This window comes from Manis pentadactyla, chromosome 10, assembly GCF_030020395.1.
Source record: "Manis pentadactyla isolate mManPen7 chromosome 10, mManPen7.hap1, whole genome shotgun sequence".
Classification (NCBI taxonomy): domain Eukaryota; kingdom Metazoa; phylum Chordata; class Mammalia; order Pholidota; family Manidae; genus Manis; species Manis pentadactyla.
In genome coordinates, this window is record NC_080028.1 from 10,308,441 (window position 1) to 10,327,089 (window position 18,649).

General features: G+C 57.7%; 1 protein-coding gene across 2 annotated transcripts in view; it reads left to right on the plus strand.

Moving 5' to 3' along the window:
* The window catches only part of ELFN2 (extracellular leucine rich repeat and fibronectin type III domain containing 2), a 53,465-nt gene that overhangs the window by 13,121 nt on the left and 21,695 nt on the right, over positions 1-18,649 (plus strand). The gene's annotated exons all lie outside the window — the stretch shown is intronic.

Consider the following 18,649-nt stretch of genomic DNA (forward strand, 5'->3'; position numbering starts at 1 on the left):
GCCCTGGCTCTGATTTCAGAGGCTGGACCTCAAGGGACTGTGGAATGGACAGACTGCCCTCCTCAGCCTGGCTGCCCCCCCCACCCCCCACTGCTGGCAGCCACACTTGCCCAGGGAATAGATCTGGCGTTGTGTGCAGATGCCCCAGAGTCTCACTCAAGACCCTGTTTGTTTGGGGAGGAGAGAAAGGGGGGTCTGTGCTGCCCAACAGAGGTGGGATTCATGACCAGGGCCTGGGGGTGGGCAGCCTGCCTGGTACAGGCCAGGCCTGGAGGAGTGCCAGGTGGGAGCAAGGGGAGGGGGCTGATGCAGGGCCTGGGGTCCTGCTGGTGCCTGTGGGTGGGGGGCTGTGAGAAGGAAGGTGCCAGAGGAGGAAGGTGGGAGTCCCACCCTCACTACTTCCTAGTCTGAAAGAAGGTAGAGCCTGGTGGCCCTGTCCTCAGGGAGTCCCTGCTCTTAGGGAGGTGGGGGGAGAGATTGTGCCATCAGGATCCTTGTGCGAGGGACACGTGGTCCTGGCTTCAGGGAGCCCCCCATCTGATGGGGACAGAGCCTCAGCTCCCAGGAGTCTCACTCTGAGTGGGGGCACTGTGGGTGTTCTGGGCTCAGGGTCCCACTGAGTGGAGGCTCTCTGAGTTCTGGAGAGGCTTCCTGGATGAGGCAGTCCTTAAGGACTGGGAAGGGGGTGGATTTGGGGCAGGGGCCCCGAGGGGGCCTGCTCTGCGGCTGGGAGCAAGGCATCTTGGGTTAGACCCTGATTCTGAGTAACCACCTGCACCTGAGTCTCAATTTGCTCATCTGTGAATTGGGGATATTGCCTGGGGACGCTGCTTGGCTCCTGGAGGGGATGGAATGAGAGAATCGGAGAGAGGAGTACCTCAGCAGGCCTGCGGGGCTACATCTTTGGAAAGGCCTAAGGAGTTATAGAAGCTGCTGGAAACCCATCCCATAGTACCCGCTGCCTCCACACTGGGTCGCAGTTCAGCCAACCCAGCTTCAATCTACAGGCACAGGAGGGAGGGTAGAGTCTGTGCTGAGACGTGAGGCGGAGCCGAGTGCCATAGGGTCCTTCATGCCTCCAACTTCCTGTGTGACCCTGGCTAGGCCCACTCCCTCTCTAGGCCTCAGGCTAAGACGCAGCCCCTGCTCTTGAGGTCTGTGGGGAGACACAGACCTTCCCCTCCCTACTCAGGCCGGGCCTCAAGGATGGAGGTGGGATCTCGCCAAGGATCCTGAGCATCCTGGGAGGAGACAGGCCACAGAGAGGGATTGGCAGAGGAGAACATGTACCCCAGCTGAGGGGCTTGGGGACCCTTGAGCTAAGCAGAGCCTTGGGGAAGGAGGACTTCCTCCTTCTGCCAGACACTCTAGGGTGTTGACTTGGGGATAATGGGGCAGAGCAGAGAAACTCCCTGCGCTGTAGGATGGGGTGACACAGTCACTTGGTCAGTCACATGGGCTCAGGCCTGATTTCAACTCCCGATTATTCTACCCTAACAAGTGGCTTCATCTCTGTAGACTAGGAGTAAAAATAGCGCCCACTTGCTAGGACTGATACTGCAAAGTGCTTAGCACGTCTCCTGACATGCCGTGAGGGCTCAGTAGACGCTAACTTTGCTAGCTGGGTTTCCTGGTGGTGGGGGCAGGTAGGCAGGGCTCCAGGGTGCTCATTTCAGCCACCACCTCTCAGGCTGTTGGGGACAGGCCGCAGCCTATGGAGGAGTCCTGAGGCCTGGGGTGCCCCCCAGGAAATGTAGGAGTGTCTGCCTCTGTGGCCCACCTGTGCTTACCCCAGAACCCGCCGAACGAGATATGGAAAGAGCTGCGGACTTCTGGGGTAGGCAGTGTGGGTTCTGTCTCAGCTTGTCCATCCCCTCGCTGGCTGCATGGCTCTGGGCAGATCATTCTCTGAACCTCAGTGTGTTCATCTGTAAAGTGGGATGAAGGCCTTTATGAGGATTAAGTGGGACGGTGCAGGAAGGCAGCCTCCATCCACCCCTTCCCCAGGCATGTGTGGGTGCCTGCTCTCTCCTGTCACTGCCCTGGCCTTCCCCTCCCTGGGTTGGTGCCGGGGTTGATGGTTGGGGAGGGGCTTTGGGAATGGGGTTCCTGGCTTGGCTGAGATGGGAACTGACCTGGACACTCCGTCTTGGATTCTGGATTCAAGGGGAGCTCCAGGAAGGGCTGTCCTCAGGGACCATCTGGGCCTACAGGGCAGCTGCAGACACTGAGGGGACTGGGGAGAGGAGGGGGCCTGACTTTGCAAGGGAATCAGGACCCAGAGCGCTGGAGGTTTAGAGCCGGCAGGGCCTCTACCTAGTCCCCTGCACTCAGGCAGGCTGACACACAGAGAGGCCCTGGCCCAGCGCCACACAGCAGTGAGTGGGCCGGGCTGAGGGTCCCACGTTCAGTCCCCACGGTACCTGGGCCAGCCTGAAGTGGCTCCTTCTGAGTAGGGTCACCCCCGGGTCTACAGTGAGCTTTCTTAGCTCGGCGTTGTCTTCCCCTGCCCACCCATCTTTCTGGCCTGCCCCACCTCTTTGCGGCAGCTTCCATGTCCCTCTCTTGGGCCACATGGGGGCAGTGGATGCACTAAAGCTGGGCGTGCACATGTGTGCACTGGGTGATTTGTGTGTTGGAAGGTGAGTGTATACACCCCCCTCCTACCTGGGGATGGACCCATGCTCTCTGTGTGTAGGGTAGGGAGGGACGGGCTGCAGCCCCCTCCCCATCACTGGCGAGGCCCTTCCTCACGTTTCTAGGTGCCTGCAAACACTTGTACGTCATCTGTTTCACCCACGTGGGATTTGCCCTGCTGCCTCTATGCCTTCATGCGGCCGCTGACTCCACACTCAGGGCATCTTCCCTAGGGGTACAGCAGAGGCCCTGTCCTGGTCCCCAACGTCAGGAGTCCCCTTGCACGGCCATTTCCTGTTTCCTTAGTGTGGGTGGCTGGATTGGTCACAGATTTTCCACTTTCACCAAGAGTGCATGACTTCAAATACTCACACCTGTGGCCCAGGCAGGCTGCCCTGTGACATGGGTGGGCTCATTTGTGGGGCTTCTTTCTGAGGTCGAGTGTGGATATCTGGGTTCCCCTTGCAGCTGTTGGCTGAGGGCTTCAGGCAGGACCCCCATTCTGGGTGGAATTTCCTGCCTACGGGGCTCCCTGGGACCTGGGGAGGGGTGGGTGTGGCTGTTGCTGGGGCAGAATGCCAGCAACCCGAATGATGGCTGCAGCAGATGTTGGGAGGCCATGCCACCCCTTGTCATTCCCTGCTTCCGTTTCCCAGGACCACTGGGCACTTGGCCCTCAGTGCCAAGGGGAGTTGCTTCAGCACCTGGCTGCCCAGGGACCCTGAGTGGCCATAGCATGCCTGAGCCTCCTGGAGTTGGGGGTGGGCCGGGTAGGTGAGTGCCAGCCACCAGGGGAGGGAGGTGCGGTGGCCGTGCCTCCCTGTCATGCTCAGTCTCCGCAGAGCCTCTCTTTACCCCCTGGAACCTGAGCCAGGGTCAGTCCTGGGACTTCTTCATTCTCTTGGCGGAACTGGAGATCCTTGGTACCGAAGGGGGAGAGCCTGGCAGGGAGTCCCGGGCCCAGTGTTTGGGTTCAGCTCTGCCCCTTAACCCTCTGTGGGACCCAGTTCTCAGGCTGCCGGGAGAATCAAAGGAAATAATTTATTTCAACACCTGAGTAATACTTAACATGTGCTGGGCACTGGTCTAAGAACTACAGAAATGACATCCTCACCACCACCCAACAAAATATCATTACCCTCACTTTACAGATGGGAAACCGAGGCACAGAGAGGTTAGTGATGCTGCCCACAGACACGCAGTGACTCGGTGGTGAGACTGGGATTTGAACGTGGGCCGTCTGGCTCCCGGGGCCACCCTCCTGACCACCTCGCTGTGTTGAGCCCTTGGTGATCTGTGGAGAGCAGTGCTGGGGCAGGGCCTGGCCAGCCGGATGCCCTAGTCTGAGCCTTGAGGGTGGTCCAGGAAGGTGGCCCTGGTGCACAGCAGATGTGGCAGCTTGGGGTCAGGCTGGATTTGAGTCCCTAGCTTATCACTCACTGAGCAAGTCGCTTGAGCTAGCTGAGCCTCAGTGTCCCCACTTGTAAAACAGAGTAACAGTACTTACCTGGGCTTATGGGGCTATGGTGAGAATGCAGGGTGAGGCTTGGGGAGCGGTGGGCATACAGTCGGCATTCAGCACAAAGTGGACAGCTGTGATGGCTCCATGACAGGGTGCGAGGGGGGCAATTTAGGGGTACTCTGCCAGCAGAGGTGAGTGTGTACCTGGAAGCCTGTGATTACATGTGGAAGGACCTGAGGGGCTGCACTGCCAACCCCTCCCATCACTGGGTGCACACCTGTCCATCTGGTGCATCCATGGTGCAGCTGGGCCCAGGGCTGGGACACAGCTGTGTGCGTGTATGTGTGTGTGTGTGAGGGCCACCCCACAGCCCCTGGTGTCACACACACACATGCACATCCTCATGACAGACGAGAAACTGAGAATCCTCATTGTCAGGGGTGGGATAAACTTTGGAGCTCCCTCATTGTTACAGATGGGGAAACTGAGGCCCAGAGAGGGGAAGAGATTTGCACTGGGGTCCACAGTGAGTTTGGATTATCTGAAGTTTCACTGCTGGTTGGGACCTTCTCTAAAAAATACAGTGACAGACCCTGCCTGTAGTGGCCCCGTCATGGTCACACTGGCCCACATCCCACAGGGTTGATGCCTTACATGACATTTTTCTCCATCCCACTGCTGTTGACCAGTTTTGAGGTTTACTCCCTGACTTGTCCACCCCCATGGAACCCATGAGAACAGGGACCTTGTCTGTCCATGTGTAGCTGAGCCTGCATGTCCAGCACAGGGCCTGGTGCATGTAGTAGGTGCTCAGTGAGTTTGTGCAATAAGTGCCCTTAGCCATCAGCCCCTCCAGCTCTCATGGTAAAGTCTGAATTTCAGAGGGGAGGGGCTTGCCGAGAGTGGAGCAGGAACTGACCCAGGCCTCCTGGCTCCCAGTCCTGAGCCCTCTCATTTTGTGCACACATGCAACACAAACACACACACACACACACACACACACACAAATATACACATTCTGCTATGATCCAAAAGCTTCACTCTGATCATTGTCCAATTTTCTAGCTTAAAAGTATTCATCTGTCCATCTCTCTGCCAAGGCTGTGGGCTAGACACCTAGTGGGCGCCTGTTCTGGGGCTTGCCCCTAGCCTGTGGCTGCCCCAGGATGGGGCTGGAGTCCTGGAAGGGGGCTCTGGGAGGATGAGCCCTCTGCAGGGACCCCACCCCCACTCCCAGATGCATTTCCTGCTCTGTGCCCACTGGGCTCTGTCCCCTGCTTCTGGCCACATACACTAAGATCCATCCCGAAGCCCCACCTGCCTGAGCCTCCTGTCCTCCCCTCATCTCCGGGTCATCTCAGGCTTTGGGGGAAGGGGTATCATTCCATGGGACTAGCCTCCCCCTCCGCCTCCCCCAGGAAGTCTGCCCTAATGCCTGGGAGGATGGTAATTAGTATGAGGCAGGCTGATTAGCTCAGAAATTAAGTCTTTGTTTACCTCAGTCCCCACTTTCCCTAATTGAGCAGATGTAGAGTGGGGGAGGGGCTGCTGGGTTGGTCACAGGGCTGGGTGGGGGCACACGTGGCTCTGTTTGCTGAAGGGGTGGCTGGGGTGGGGGTGGGCACGGATAGGGGGCTCTGTCTGGGGGCCCTGTTGGAATGCTTGGATTGAGGGTGCCCATGGGGTGGCTCCCCAGGCTGCAGCCCTCTGGGGGTATGGTTGGGCGGCTCTGGGAGGGCACCACCCCCGGGCCCCCACTCTGTCTGCATTCACAGCTAATCACTAGTCATTAACTGCTGTCATTTATTGAGAACCTCCTGTGTGCAGTCTCTGGCCCTGGCCACCGTGTATGGCCTTCCTCAGTCCTCAGATGATGGTGCAGGTATAGGACCCCTCGTTATTTAGGGGGTGATAGAATCTGGACCTGAGGACCACCTTTCGCATAAGCCCACCCACCATCTCAGAGAGACCTAGGTGTCATCTTCCCTAGGCTACAAGCATTCGCCAGAGGACACATCAGCAAGCCACAAGCCCACCTTTACCCTGATCCCTCCCCTCAAAGAGCCCACCGGAAACCGTGGCCATAAAAAGCCTCTCCGGGACAGAGGGGGCCCTCTCAGGGTCAGCAATAAACCTGCCTGGACTGTGGAGTTCGCATCCCCTCTTTTTTCTTTCAGTGGGGAACCTAAGGTTCAGAGAGGTGAGGAGGTGAGTTGTCCAAGGTCACACAGCTCAGGGTAGCCAGGGCAGGGTTCAGACCCTGTCCTGGGCTGAGGGGGCCGTTTGGGCTGGGGGAAAGGGATTCAGATGGTGGCTAGTCCGCATCCTGGACACAAGGGACGTACGTGGGTGAGGCCTTTGTCCTTCTCATCTGGGGATCGGAACCTCCACCCTGGGTGACTGGGAGGAGCAGGAACAACTGTGGTAATGACAATGCGAAGATTTAGTGCTTGCTGTGTGCTGGGCAGGTGACAAATTCTTCCCATGTTTTTATATTTCATGCTCACAACAATCCAATGAGCCATGTTAGATACCCTCATTACCCCCATTTTACATTCTAGAAGCTGAAGTTTAGGGGGTAAGAGGCCTCCTTGGTCCCATAGCTAGTAAGTAGGGGACCCAGGGTTCAGCCTGGGGCTGCCTGCCTCCAGGCCCTTCCTCCTTGATCACCACTCTGTCTGGCCTGTAATACACATGTGGTGCCTGGTGGTTCCTCAACAGCGGTTAGTGTCCTGCTTCCTCTGAAGGAGCTGGTTCCTGGAGATCCCTTATTGCTGGGGCTTGGCCTGGGGGACCCAGGGAACTGGCCCTCCTCTTAACAACCTATGGGGTAGGTATTGCTTTTATTCCCATTTTACAGATGGTGAAATTGAGGCTCAGAGAGGAAATGACTTGACCAGGACCTCGCAGCTGGTGCGGTATAAGGGCTGGGATTTAAACCTGGTGGTCTGGCTCCAAGTGCTGCCATTTGGCAGGCTTCTGAGCACCGGCACCCACTCCCAGCCATGCCTGTCCCTGAGGAGTGACCCTCCCTGCCTGGTCTTCAGCCCCTGCTCTCGGGGTGGTGCCTCCGCTTATCTGGCTTCTCTTAACAGCATGTGCATCCTACGCCCAAGTGTCCATCCTCCTCTGCTGTGCCCCGCCTCTGGCTGTTGGGCTTCAGGTATGGGCAGCTGACAACTGGACATGTCTTTTGGGGTGTCCCTTGGGCCCTTAAAACAGCATTGGGTTCTTCCTCTCTCCTCCTGCATCCTGGCCCATTGGTTCCCTCTCTGAGGCTGTTTCAAGGTTGGCACTTCCATCATTCAGCCACCCATGTGGACCCTGGGAGTCTGCCCTGAACTCCAGCTTTGGCCTCCTGCCCGCATCCTGTGGGTCACTGAGTCCAGCTCTCACACCCTCCCAGGCTGTCTACCCTGCTGTGCTCACCCGCATTGAGTTACCCCCACAGGACCATTGCAGTGACTTCCTCAGAGGCCACTGCTTCTTCTCTTGCCCTCTCAAATCCATTCTGCACCCTCCCGTCGGCGCAAGCTCCCTGCACATCACGGCTCCCCGTTGCCCTTGGGCTAATTCCTGGAGTCCTGACCGTGGCTTCTGAGCCCTGCTGAGACTTGGCCCAGCCTTGGCGTTCCTGCCCTGGGGCTCCCTCTCCCTTGCACACGCCACGATCCTGTCTTCCTGGCCCTGTTCCAGTTCCTCAGAAGTGCCATCCTCTGGGTACTGTGTAGGTGGTGCCATCACCAGGATCACTGCCAACGCAGCCTTTCCTGACCTCAGGCGAGATGAGGCCCCTTGGGTGCTGCTGCTCTGGGGACATCCCTCTAATTCTCCCAAGAGCCCTCTGGGGGAAGTGGTGTTGCCCATTTTGCAGATGGGGAAGCTGAGACTCAGAAAGCTAAGCTGGCATCTGAACCCAAGTCTCCCGCATTGTGGAGCCTGTGTTCTGGGTGGATGCATGTGTGTGTCACGTGCGTGTGTGCATACTGCAGGCACTGCTGTCTGCTGTGTGTGCCCGGCGGTGTTTGGGCTGGGATAAGCCGGCCCCTGGGGAGAGGAGGTCCCGCGATGGTCTCTGGGGACCAAGCAGCCTCTTCCCATGGAGGGTGGGGATGCTCCGTGTGAACGTGAGCGTGGTGTCAGCCCCTCGCTGGCCCCGGGGACTAGAGCCTCCCAGCTTCTCCTGCTTCTCAAGCCTTCGCTTCAAAACAAACACCCGCGAGCCGAAACCGCCCATCCAGCCAAGGCACAGATGGAGCCCGAGTAGGAATTAATTAGTCCTGTTGCCGGGGCAACAGCCGGGCCCGGGATCCAGTCTTCCCTTTAGGCCCGCCCGCCCCTGCCAGGCCCCGCCCCAGAGGCCCTGGCCCCACCCTCTCTCCCCGCGGTAGCTGAGGGCGCCCTTGAGAACTCTTTAAAAATCGGGGTGTGGGCGTGGATGTTTAAGAGCCGGGTTCAGGACCTCGGTCAGCCGCTCTGCTTGGTGGGAGCGTAGGCAAGGCCCGGAAACGCCGGGAGCCTCGCTTTTGTTCAGAAAGAACGGCCGGCCGGCCGGCTGGCTGGACGGACCTGCTTGGGTCGGGGGTTCGGAGCCGGTGTTTGAGGCCGGTGAGAGTTAGAATCAAAGCGGCCTGAACTTAATGTACCGCTGAGGACCGCGGTGGGCGCGCGGGGCCGCGGTGGTGGGAGCTGTCAGAGGCGGCCGGGCTGTACAGGTGGTGGCAGTTGCGGGGCCGCCTCCCCCTCCTGCAGGCTCTGGGCTCTCTCCTTCTCCATCCGGACCCTGTTCCTCTCATCCTCTGAGTCTGCGCTTCTCCAAGGCCTCATCGGGACACCAGGATCAGGGTTGTGTTGTCCATCCTTGTCCATTGGCTTGTCCACCAACCCACCTGGCTTGGTTGCTACCCTGGTGGCCTTGGACAGATTAGCTTCTTAGTGCTTTGCCTTTCTTGTCTTGAAAATGGGCCCAACAGCACCCACCTGGTAGATTTGTGGTGAGCCCTGGAAAGTTCTCAGTCTGTCTGGTCTTCGGCAACCACTTGGCCGCTCATTGTGCCACCTATGGGTGCAGGCCAGGGGGTGTCCAGTGAGCCCAAGGATGCTGAGCACCATCTCTCCTGCCGCCTGGCTAATGGGCCATTTGTCCTCAGTGTGCAATGGAGACATTTTTCAAGCTGGCACAGAGGGGCAGGGGCTCAGGAGATAAAATGGTCCAGGACTGGTGACTGGCCCTTCTACAGCCCATCCCTCAGGGACCATGGGCAAGTTGATGCCCCTCTGTGAGCCTCAGTTTCTGCATCTGTCCACTGGGCTTAATGATGAACTCAATTAGATCACCAGTTGGAAAAGCTTTTGGGAGACAAACCAGGGGTGACAAACAGATGCCCACAGGGGCCGGGTCACATAAAGGTTTGCATCTGGTCTCCAGTAAGGCAATTAAGTGTGGTGGGGCCTGTGGTAGATGCTGTGCTTGGCTTGATGGCATCGCAGTCACTGATGGCATCGCACTCAGATTTGTATCAACACTGAGTGGCCCACAGCTGAGCCATGGGTTGCGTCTGGAGCTGCCAGCTCGCCCCAGAAGGCAAACTCTACACATGGATTAACTGGGGGTGGGGTGGGGGGGCGGGTTGGTGTATTGAACTCTCCTTTACATAATAACAAGGGCTAACATTTATTGAGAGCTTTCTCTGTGCCAGGAGGGAACTAAGCACTTTACTGGATTATCTTGTTTTATCCTCACACCAGCCTGGAGGAAGGCGGGTGCAATTGCAATTCCTACTTTGTAGACAAGGCAATTAAACCAGAGAGGTTCAGTCAGCGCTGAGGTCACACAGCTGTGGGGGGGTGGAGCAGAGCTCCTCCGGGCTTTGGGAGTCCTTCGCTGGGGGTTTTCTACTCAGCCTCACTGGGAGGGAGGGTTGGGCAGGCCCACTTGGCAGGGAAACACCTAAATCTGCAGCTTTTCCTTTTCCTCACAGAGGAGGCTGGGGGAGGGAGGAGAAACGAAATCAAACAAATGAAGGGTGTTGTGGAGCTGAGGAAGAATAACTTATTTTTTATGAGCTTGTTAACACTGTGAAGTTAAGTAAGCAGAAATTTATGCCCTTCATTTGCATGCATTAAAGGGAAGGCTGCCTGGGCCAGGCACAGTTTCCAGGAGACCTCACGTGCCTCCTGGGGCAGCGGCCCCTGGGCTCCCATTCAGCCCCTCCCACCACCCAAGGGTTGGTTTTGGCTCAGCTCCCGCTGTGGCCATGTTTCCTGAGGGCTCACTGTGTGCTTGGCTAGCACCCTGCGGCAGTGGCCATCCTGGCTGTGTCTGGGAGCACCTAGCCTGGGTGCCACCAGGGCGACGTGGCTCTTGGTTCAGGGGCTGAGTGCCCTAGAAACAGAAAGTTGTAGGAATGTTCCCAGCCTCCACAGGGGCCTCAGAAGGTACAGAAAGCCCAAAGACCACCCCCAGCTTTGCTGCCCAATAGCTGTGGGACCTGAGGCACATTGCTTAGCTCTTCGGGCCCCACTTTCCTCATCTGTGAGATGGGACAGTAGTAATACCTAACTCATAGGGCTGTGACCTCTTCAGGACGCTGCTCATCTGAGATGACACAGGCTTGGGGGTTGGCCTCCCCCTTTGCTAGCTGACCCAGCTCTTTGGGGGCCCTTTGTTTCCAGCAGACCTGAAAGCCAGATGCTCTTTTGTCTAGGAAAATGTCCAGGCCCCCCTGCTGGCCTGGGCCACCTTGTCCTGTAGCACCACGGCCCCCCTCCCATGGTCCCCCTGTGGTCACTGGTCTCCTTCATGACTCCCGCTGAGCTGTGAGCCTCCTCAGGGTAGTGCCACGTCTGCCCTGATCACTGCGGATGCCCCGCACCTGCCCCAGAGCTTGAGAAATGCTGTTAAAGGAATGCGTGGATGAAATACTTGAGCTTGGCCTCAGTTTTCACTCCTTTGGAATTAAATGTCCCTTCCAGCTCTGTAATGGTCTATGGTTTTAAAAGCACTTTCAGGCTGATGCATCTGTTTGATTTCCACCTCTTATCACCCCCCCCAAAGAAGGCAAGGCAGGTGCTGAGAGGTGTGGTTAGAGGCGGGGCAACAGCTGCCAGCACAGGTGGAGGGATTTGAACCAAGCACTCACTCACTCATTTGTTCGAGGAGACTTGAACTCCTCCTCTGGGCTCAGTACTGGGGATCTTGGGAGGACTGAGGAGGTGTCCTGCCCTTTAGAGGCTTAGAGGCTGCACTCACCAGGCAGGCACAGCAGGGTCAGGAAGCAGAGGAGGCTGTGGGGAGTCACGGCACCTCTGCTGGCCTCTGTATCCCCCCCCATCTGTCTGATCGGGGTCAGCTGAGAGGCTTACAGCTGCTTCCAGTTTCGCTGGGCTGAGATTCTGGGTAGTGCCAGGGGCTTTGTCACAAGGTGCCTGCTGAGAGGCCCTGAGACCTCTGGACTGCCCATGTCCCTATCCTGTCCCTGCAGCCCTGGCCTGTCCAGGAGGCTTAGGGGCCCTGTAAGCATGGGTATCTGAGCCTCTGGTCTGGGGGGACAGCCGTGCCTACTGTTGTCCCCAGGCCTGTGTCAGTGGAATGTGCAGTCTGTACCCTGTGGGATTCCATCTCTTGACAGACGGTGAAGTCACACTGGGCCTAGGAGTAGGGGTGGGGATGGGGAAGAGAGGCCTGAGGGCTGGGGTGGGTAGATATGTGAGGGGTCTGCTTCTGTGAATGGGGTTGTTCCATTTGGGGGGATTCCCCGGGGGAAGGGTGAGGCTGCAGAGCAGGGGGAACAACAACCCCATCTTCCTGTCTGATCTCCCTGCCACCCTCCCTGTTTCCCAGGGACCTGCTGGGTACAAAGAGGGCTTGACCTTAGGAGGCAAGGAGGGGCCAGCTTTGGGCTGTTTTTGCCCCTCTCTGTGCCTCCTCTCCTCGGGCAGTGGGGATGGTGCTAGTTCACACCCTTCTCCCAGGAGGCTAGTGAGCATTCAGTCAGCTGCATGAGGCAGGTAAGCATCTAGTCAGGTGTCTGCAAATCCTTCAGGCTTTCAGTCCCTGCAGAGCATGAGGAGCAAGGTGGCCTTGGGGGGCCAGAGCACGGCTAGTGAGGAGAGAGGTGAGGAAGTGAAGTCAAGGAGGCTGTGGAATTCTTCCCGATCTGATGGGAGTCAGCAGACAGGTGAGGGTGGCAGCAGGTGGAAGGTGACAGCCACTGCAGTTGTTCAGGTGTTTGACAGGGTGGGGGAAAGGGGGCAGATGCACGCTGGTCATCGGTGGCTAATGATCTTGTTCCTTCTGCCTCCAGGAGGTCAGGGAGAGCTTGGGGGGAAGAGTGCATTTATTCAGACGGTTCTCAAACATCTCAAACATCTGCTTGGGTATGGCCCAAGCATTGTGCAAGGTGCTGGGGTATAGGGGTGAATGAGAACAGTCCACAGGCAAGAGGAAGGCAGACTAGGGTGACGGATGGCCAGGTGGGCTGGAAGGCTTCCTGTAGGAGGTGGCTTTGAGTCCTGCATGAGGCATAGCATTCAAGAGGTGGAGGTGGGAATGGAGGGTGTACTAGGTCGTGGATATTTCTAGGGGAATGAAAAAACTCTGAGAGTTGAGAGGAGCCCTGAGAAGCTCCATGCTAGGGCTTGGGAGGGGGGAAGGAGGGCCTGGGAAGCAGGGGAGGAGGGCAGGAGCTCCCTGCAGGCCGGTAGAAGGTGTCTGGCCTCTGTCTTCCAGCAGCAGGGAGCATGCTGGGCATGCTGGTCATGGATGATGCACCCCAGGATGGAGTACGGAGTGGGAAGAGCAGAGTAAGGAGGGGTTCTCAGAGCTGCTGCTCTGGGGTCCTGCCGGAGGCTTTGGGAGGCTGGTGGTGGTAGATGGAGGGGGCGGCATGCGTGTGCATGTGTGCATGCCTGGCATGTGCACGTATGTGTGTGTGCAGCAGGGTGTGGCTTGTTCTGACCATGTCCGTGTTATAGGACGGCATTGGAGGGCAGATCTGCGGAGACAGTGCCAGGCTGGAACATGAGGGGTCTTGATGGCTGGGATAAGGACTTGGTAGGCCCCAGACACTTCTGAGCCTGGCAATGCTTGTGCGGGAGCCTGCTTGCAGGTGGTGGTGGGGGTTTCCTCTGGCAACTGCAGCAGATGGGCAGGTGGTCTGCATGGAGACCGGTTAGGAGACTGGTCCACCTGTTGGGGGAGCTCTAATGGGTGACAGCAAAGGCGAAGGAGAGGAGGGAGGGTGGCAGAGTACAGAGAAGGCGTGTACTCTGGAAGAGGTGGTGTTCGATCAGAGCTGCAGAGGGTGAGAGAGCTTGGCTTGTGGAGGTGGAAGGGAGGATAGGACACAGCTGGTGGCTGGCACGGGTGTGTGTATGTGTGTTTATGTTTGTGTGTGTTCGCGTGCAGGGAGGCCAGGCTATTCAGGATGCCTTTGAAGGATTGAAGGGAAGGTTTGCACGGGAAGCAGTGCTGTCAGTAAGCACCTGCTCGGTGGCAAGCATTCTGCCCAGTGTTGTGTGCCCCGTGCCTCACTTACAGCCACATGGCTTTGGATAGGTCCTTTGACCCCAGCACCTTCATCTTGTTGTCTGTAAAACGGGGATACTGTTAGAACCTGCCTCTTGAGGGGTCATTGCTAGCATTAGGTGAGCTAATCCACCTATAGTCTGGGAGGTGCCCTGCAGTTGATAATGGGCTGTGGTCACTGCAATCTCATTCAACACAGCACACCTGCAGGGCAGCCTCCCCTCCCCAGCAACAGATGAGGAATGGCTCAGAGAAGCTCTTCAGCCTGCCCTAGGCTATACAGCTGGGAGGGGTGCAGAGCAAGGGTCTGAATCCAAGTTGTGCAGGACCCCAGACTTGGCGCCTGGTGCCTGCGGCCTCCCAGAACACCTGTAAAATGCCCTGCCCAGGATGCTGGGAGAACGTTAGTTCCCCTCCTGCTTTGAAAGTTCCTGGGCCCAGTGCAAGGAGGAGTGGGCAGGAGTCTGCTTTGGATACCTAGCTCAGCCTCACCCACTGTGAGAGCCCAGGTCGCTGCCTGTCCTCGGAGCCTCAGTCTCCTCCTCTGAGAACAGGGGCCCCGTGTGCCCCGGCTGCACCAAGGTCTGCTGTGTCAGGGCCTCTGTAGGGCTCCACCCATACCCTCCTTTCCCGTTTCTCTGCACCCGGAGGGCCACACTGTCCTGAGTGGGCGGGAGCCTCGGCGCTGACGGAGGTCCTAAAGGTCGCAATATTAGTAAGCAGCTGGGAGGCCCTCTTGTCATGGGTATAATAACAATCACACTCTGTGGGTGGGGGGTGGGGGGCCAGAGGCCAGCTGGGAATTGCATGCCTGCCTCCCCTCCACAGTCCCTGTGCTTTTTAAGTCCCCATGCCCCAGGTGCCTCCTCTGCACCAGGCTTCCTGCCAGCACTGGGCACACAGAGGGGCACCTGGTGCTGTCTTGGCCTTGGCCTTCTGGAGGGGAAATGGTGACTGTCCGAGGGACCACTTGGAGCTGGTGAGCAGAGGGATGCTGTGGAACGGTGAAGCTAGTCCTAGGCCTCAGGGAAGGCTTCCTGGAGGAGGTGATGTCTGAACTGAAGCTGGTAGGTGTTGGTGGCAAGTGGCAGGAGAGGGAGGGGCCTGTGCCAATGCAGGATGGGCAGCCTGGTGTGGGCAAGTAAAGTGAGGAGGCTGGAGGTGGGGAAGGTTATGAGCCCGTATTATGGAAGCTGCTTGTGCCAGTAGAGGGCTTGGCCCCTGTTCCTGGGGTTGCAAGGAGCCCTGGAAAAATTTTGAATAGGAGAGGGCAGTACAGAGCTGCCCTCTGGAAGACTCCTTCTGGCTGCCATATGGAGGGGCTGGAGGTGGAGTCCATGATAGGCAACCTGGCAAGTGATGGTGGCCTGTCCTGGGGAGATGGGGAGCGAAGGACAAGGTGGGAGGCAGTTTGAGGACAGAAGAGGCAGATCATCGTTTGGTGGGGTGGGGTGAGGCAGCAGCTGGGATCTGAGGCCTGAGCGAGCAGGTGGGTGGTGGCGACCTTGACCAAGAGGAGACCTGGGCAGGAATGGGCACGATGAGGAGGTGACCTGGACCGGCTTTGCCTGGGGCCTCTGGGGGCACCTGTGGGGGAGGTGGCGATCTGAAATCTGGGGTCACCGGGAAAACAGGGCAGGTGGAGGTGGAGGACAACCCGGAGGAGCACCACCATAAGTGGGCTGGGACGGGAGGGGGTGCCCTGGAGGCAGATAGGATGTGGCTGTGAGGCCTTGGGCAAGGCTCTTGCCCTCTCTGGTCCCAGTTCCCTCAGGTGTAGATGTTAACATGGCAGAGACCTAGATGTGCTAAGGGTGCTGCCAACTGTGGCTTTGTCTAAAGGACCCAAGAGAGTCTGGAAGTGAAAGGGACCAGAGGCACTGGCAGGGGTCACCGAAATGAGCACGCTCATGGGGTTTGCTCGGCCAGAATTCACTGAACACCCTCTGCATGCTGGCCCCTGTGGTACGGGCTGGGACTTAGTGGGGACTCATCCCACCCTCAGTGTTCCCCTGGAGTCTGCCATGAGGAAGCACCCAGGAGGCCAACCCCAATCTGTGAAAATTCAGATTTTTTTTCAGTAAGAGAAATTAGAGGCTGGTTGCTTTTAGTTTACAAAGTAATTCACAGGAGGGCTTCCTTAAATAACAAAAATCTCCAGTCTGTGTGGCTGGGTTTCCATTTGCCAGAGTCCCCTGCTGGCCTGTCAGCTCCTTGCTTATCCTTGTCTCTTCCACTGTGTGCCAGGAATCCTAGGCTAGGCAAACAGTAGGTGCTCATTAGATGTGGAACGTCAGGCTGGCAGGGTGTGGGCCTCTCCGGGGATCCCCAGCCCCCTTGGGTGCCAAGCCCTCCCAGTAATGACCAGCTTCCATGCCTGGAGATCAGCTGCAGTAGTGCCCTCTTCTGGCCTCCTGTGGCTTTGTGGTGCTCTGGTGACGCAGGCAGGGGCATGCACCCGGCTTGTCCTTGAACCCTGAATGAACTCCCTGCCCCTTTCCACCCTTGGTGGTCCCCTGAAGGCCGGAGACCCCCAGTTTGCCAGCCCAGGGCCTGGTGCATGCTGGGCCACAGGCATGTGGGTAATGTGCCACCAGTTACGGGACCCCCAGGTTGTCTGGTCTACTCCCTTACAGATGAGGAAGCTGGAGCCCGAAAGGGAAGAGCCTGGCTCAAGGCCTTGCTGCCACAGAGCTGGGGATGGAGACAGAGCCCACAAAGGGCATAGCTCTCACCCAGAGTACCCTTGGGTGAAAGGAGCAGCTGGGCCTGGGAAGGAAGTTGAGCAGAGCTGGAGGGGCAGAATAGCTCCTGGGCTACAGCTGGAGGTGTTGCAGGCCCTCCCAGTTAGCTGCATACCTTTGGACAAGTGGCTTCACTGCTCTGGGCCTTAGTTTCCTCATCTCTCAAATAGGCATAATAATAGTGCCCATCTCACAGGGCTGTGGGAGGGTTGGGTGAGTTAACATAAAATGTTTGCTAGGGTCTGGCATGTAGTTGGCTCTTGGTGCTCAGGCTCTAGTACCAGGGCTTGAGTCCTGGCCCCACCACTTACCGGCAGTGACCTGGGAGGCCCCTGTGTCTTTCTAAGCCTCAGCTCTGATGACCTTTACCCTGTTATCCTGTTAAGTGAGGGGCTGTGTCTGCACTCAAAGAGTGGTGAGGTCTTGATTACAGTCTACCAGGTACCTGTTGGCGTTGACCATGGCCCCATGGGTTGGCTGTCTTGACTTGACGGAGGTGTCCATTCAGGCCACAGGATTGCTGTGCTGACTGCAGGGGGCTGGAGCTGCAGCAGAGAGGGCACTGCGCTTGCCAGGCAGCCTTGATAGTGCGGAGGGACGGATGCCTATTGTGGTGTCAGGCAAGAATGGAGAGGGTCCCCATGGGAGAGGGGAGAGCTGCCTTGGGGGGCAAGGAGGAGGGAGGGCCTGAAGTGGGTGGCCGAGCCAGGCCTTGTGGAGCCCTGACTTTCAGGAGGACTTCTGGCTTCAGCCTGGGAGCCGTAGACGTTTCTGGAAGGGATTTAAGACAGGGGCCCTCAGTGAGTCCACAGTAGATGGCTTTATGAGAGGCTGTTGGTCAGCTGGGCAGAGGGAAGGGCTGGAACCCAGGGGATGCCCAGAACCCAGGGGATGCCTGGAGATACTGGGAGGCAGTTGTTGCCATCCAGACAAGAGCCACTGGTGGCTGGGACACACACATGTCACAGTGGATTGGAGGTGAGGGGGACAAGGGAGAGGGTGGAGTCAGGTGGATTTGGATGATGGGACTGAGGTACAGAGAGGTTTGGCTAGAGACTCCAAGTCACACAGCAGTGGGTTGGGCAGTGAAGCCCCAGGCCTAGCTTTTAGGAGGCAGTGAATAGGCCTTCTCCTTTTGGAGGCCTGTGGAGTGGAGGTGGGAGGTGGGTCAGGGCAAGCTGGGGTGATGCCGGTGGTGGCATCTTCATGCTTCATTGGCAGGCTCTGCTCAGTGCCAGGCCTGATGGGGATTGGTCTGGCTGCTGCCAGGGAATGGGGGATCTAGTCTGTGTTGCCTGCAGCTCTGCTAGGCAGGGATCAGCATACAGAGGAACCAGCCAGAAGGATGGAGCCCGGGCAAGCTGGTGGCTGAGTGTCCCGCCTCTGGGTGGCATTGTGATGGTGAAGAACTCAGGACCCAAGTCAGAGAGACTCAGGTTCCAGCCAGTGCCAGCATTTCCTGGGGAGAGGGCCTTGACCTCACTGGCCTGTGATTTCCCATCTGTAAGGTGAAGGTCATTCTAAGAAGGATAGGACAGTACAGGACTTAGCACAAGGCCTGGGGCATGCCATGTGGTCAGGAAATGCTGGGTACTATTATTATTATTGTCACTGTCATTACTGTTGTCCTGTGGCAGCTGGAGTCCCTCCTTGCTGGCCATGGGGGTCAGCTGGCTTTTCTGATTTGGGACATGTCATGGTCTGCCCAGTCAGACCATGTCCTTGAGATGATGGGCCTGTGCCAGGACCCAAGGCCAAGGCCCAAGCCCAGGCCAAAGCTCCCATGTGATTGGAAGCCACTGGCAGGGAGGGTCAGGAAAACTATAGATGATGGGCCCCTGTTAGTGGAGAACAGAGGGTAATGTGAGTTCAAGAAAGACACCTAAGTGCAGGGAAGGATAACAGCGTCCGCAGAAGGGAGGGATGGGGCCAACTTCGATGAGCCTGGGGGGTGCTAGGAGACTAGCCTTTGCCTGCTTTTACCAGGTAAACATGCAAGAGTCCCAGAGAGGGTGAGGGCCTGGCTCAAGGTCACGGAGCAGCTGGCGCTGGGAGTAGACCTGCCAGCCTGGGGGCCTGGGTGCTGCCCACTCTGTGAAGGAGGGATGTGATTGTTGTCAGGGGAGTTAAATAATGAATGAAGTTGAAGTATCTTTAATGCAGGCAGCAGGCCTGAAGTAACAAGGGGCCCTGTATTAATTCAGAAGTTAATGAATATGCAGGTGTGTCTGAATGATTAATGGGGCTCCCAAGGCCTTGGAGAGGGGTGTGTGAGCT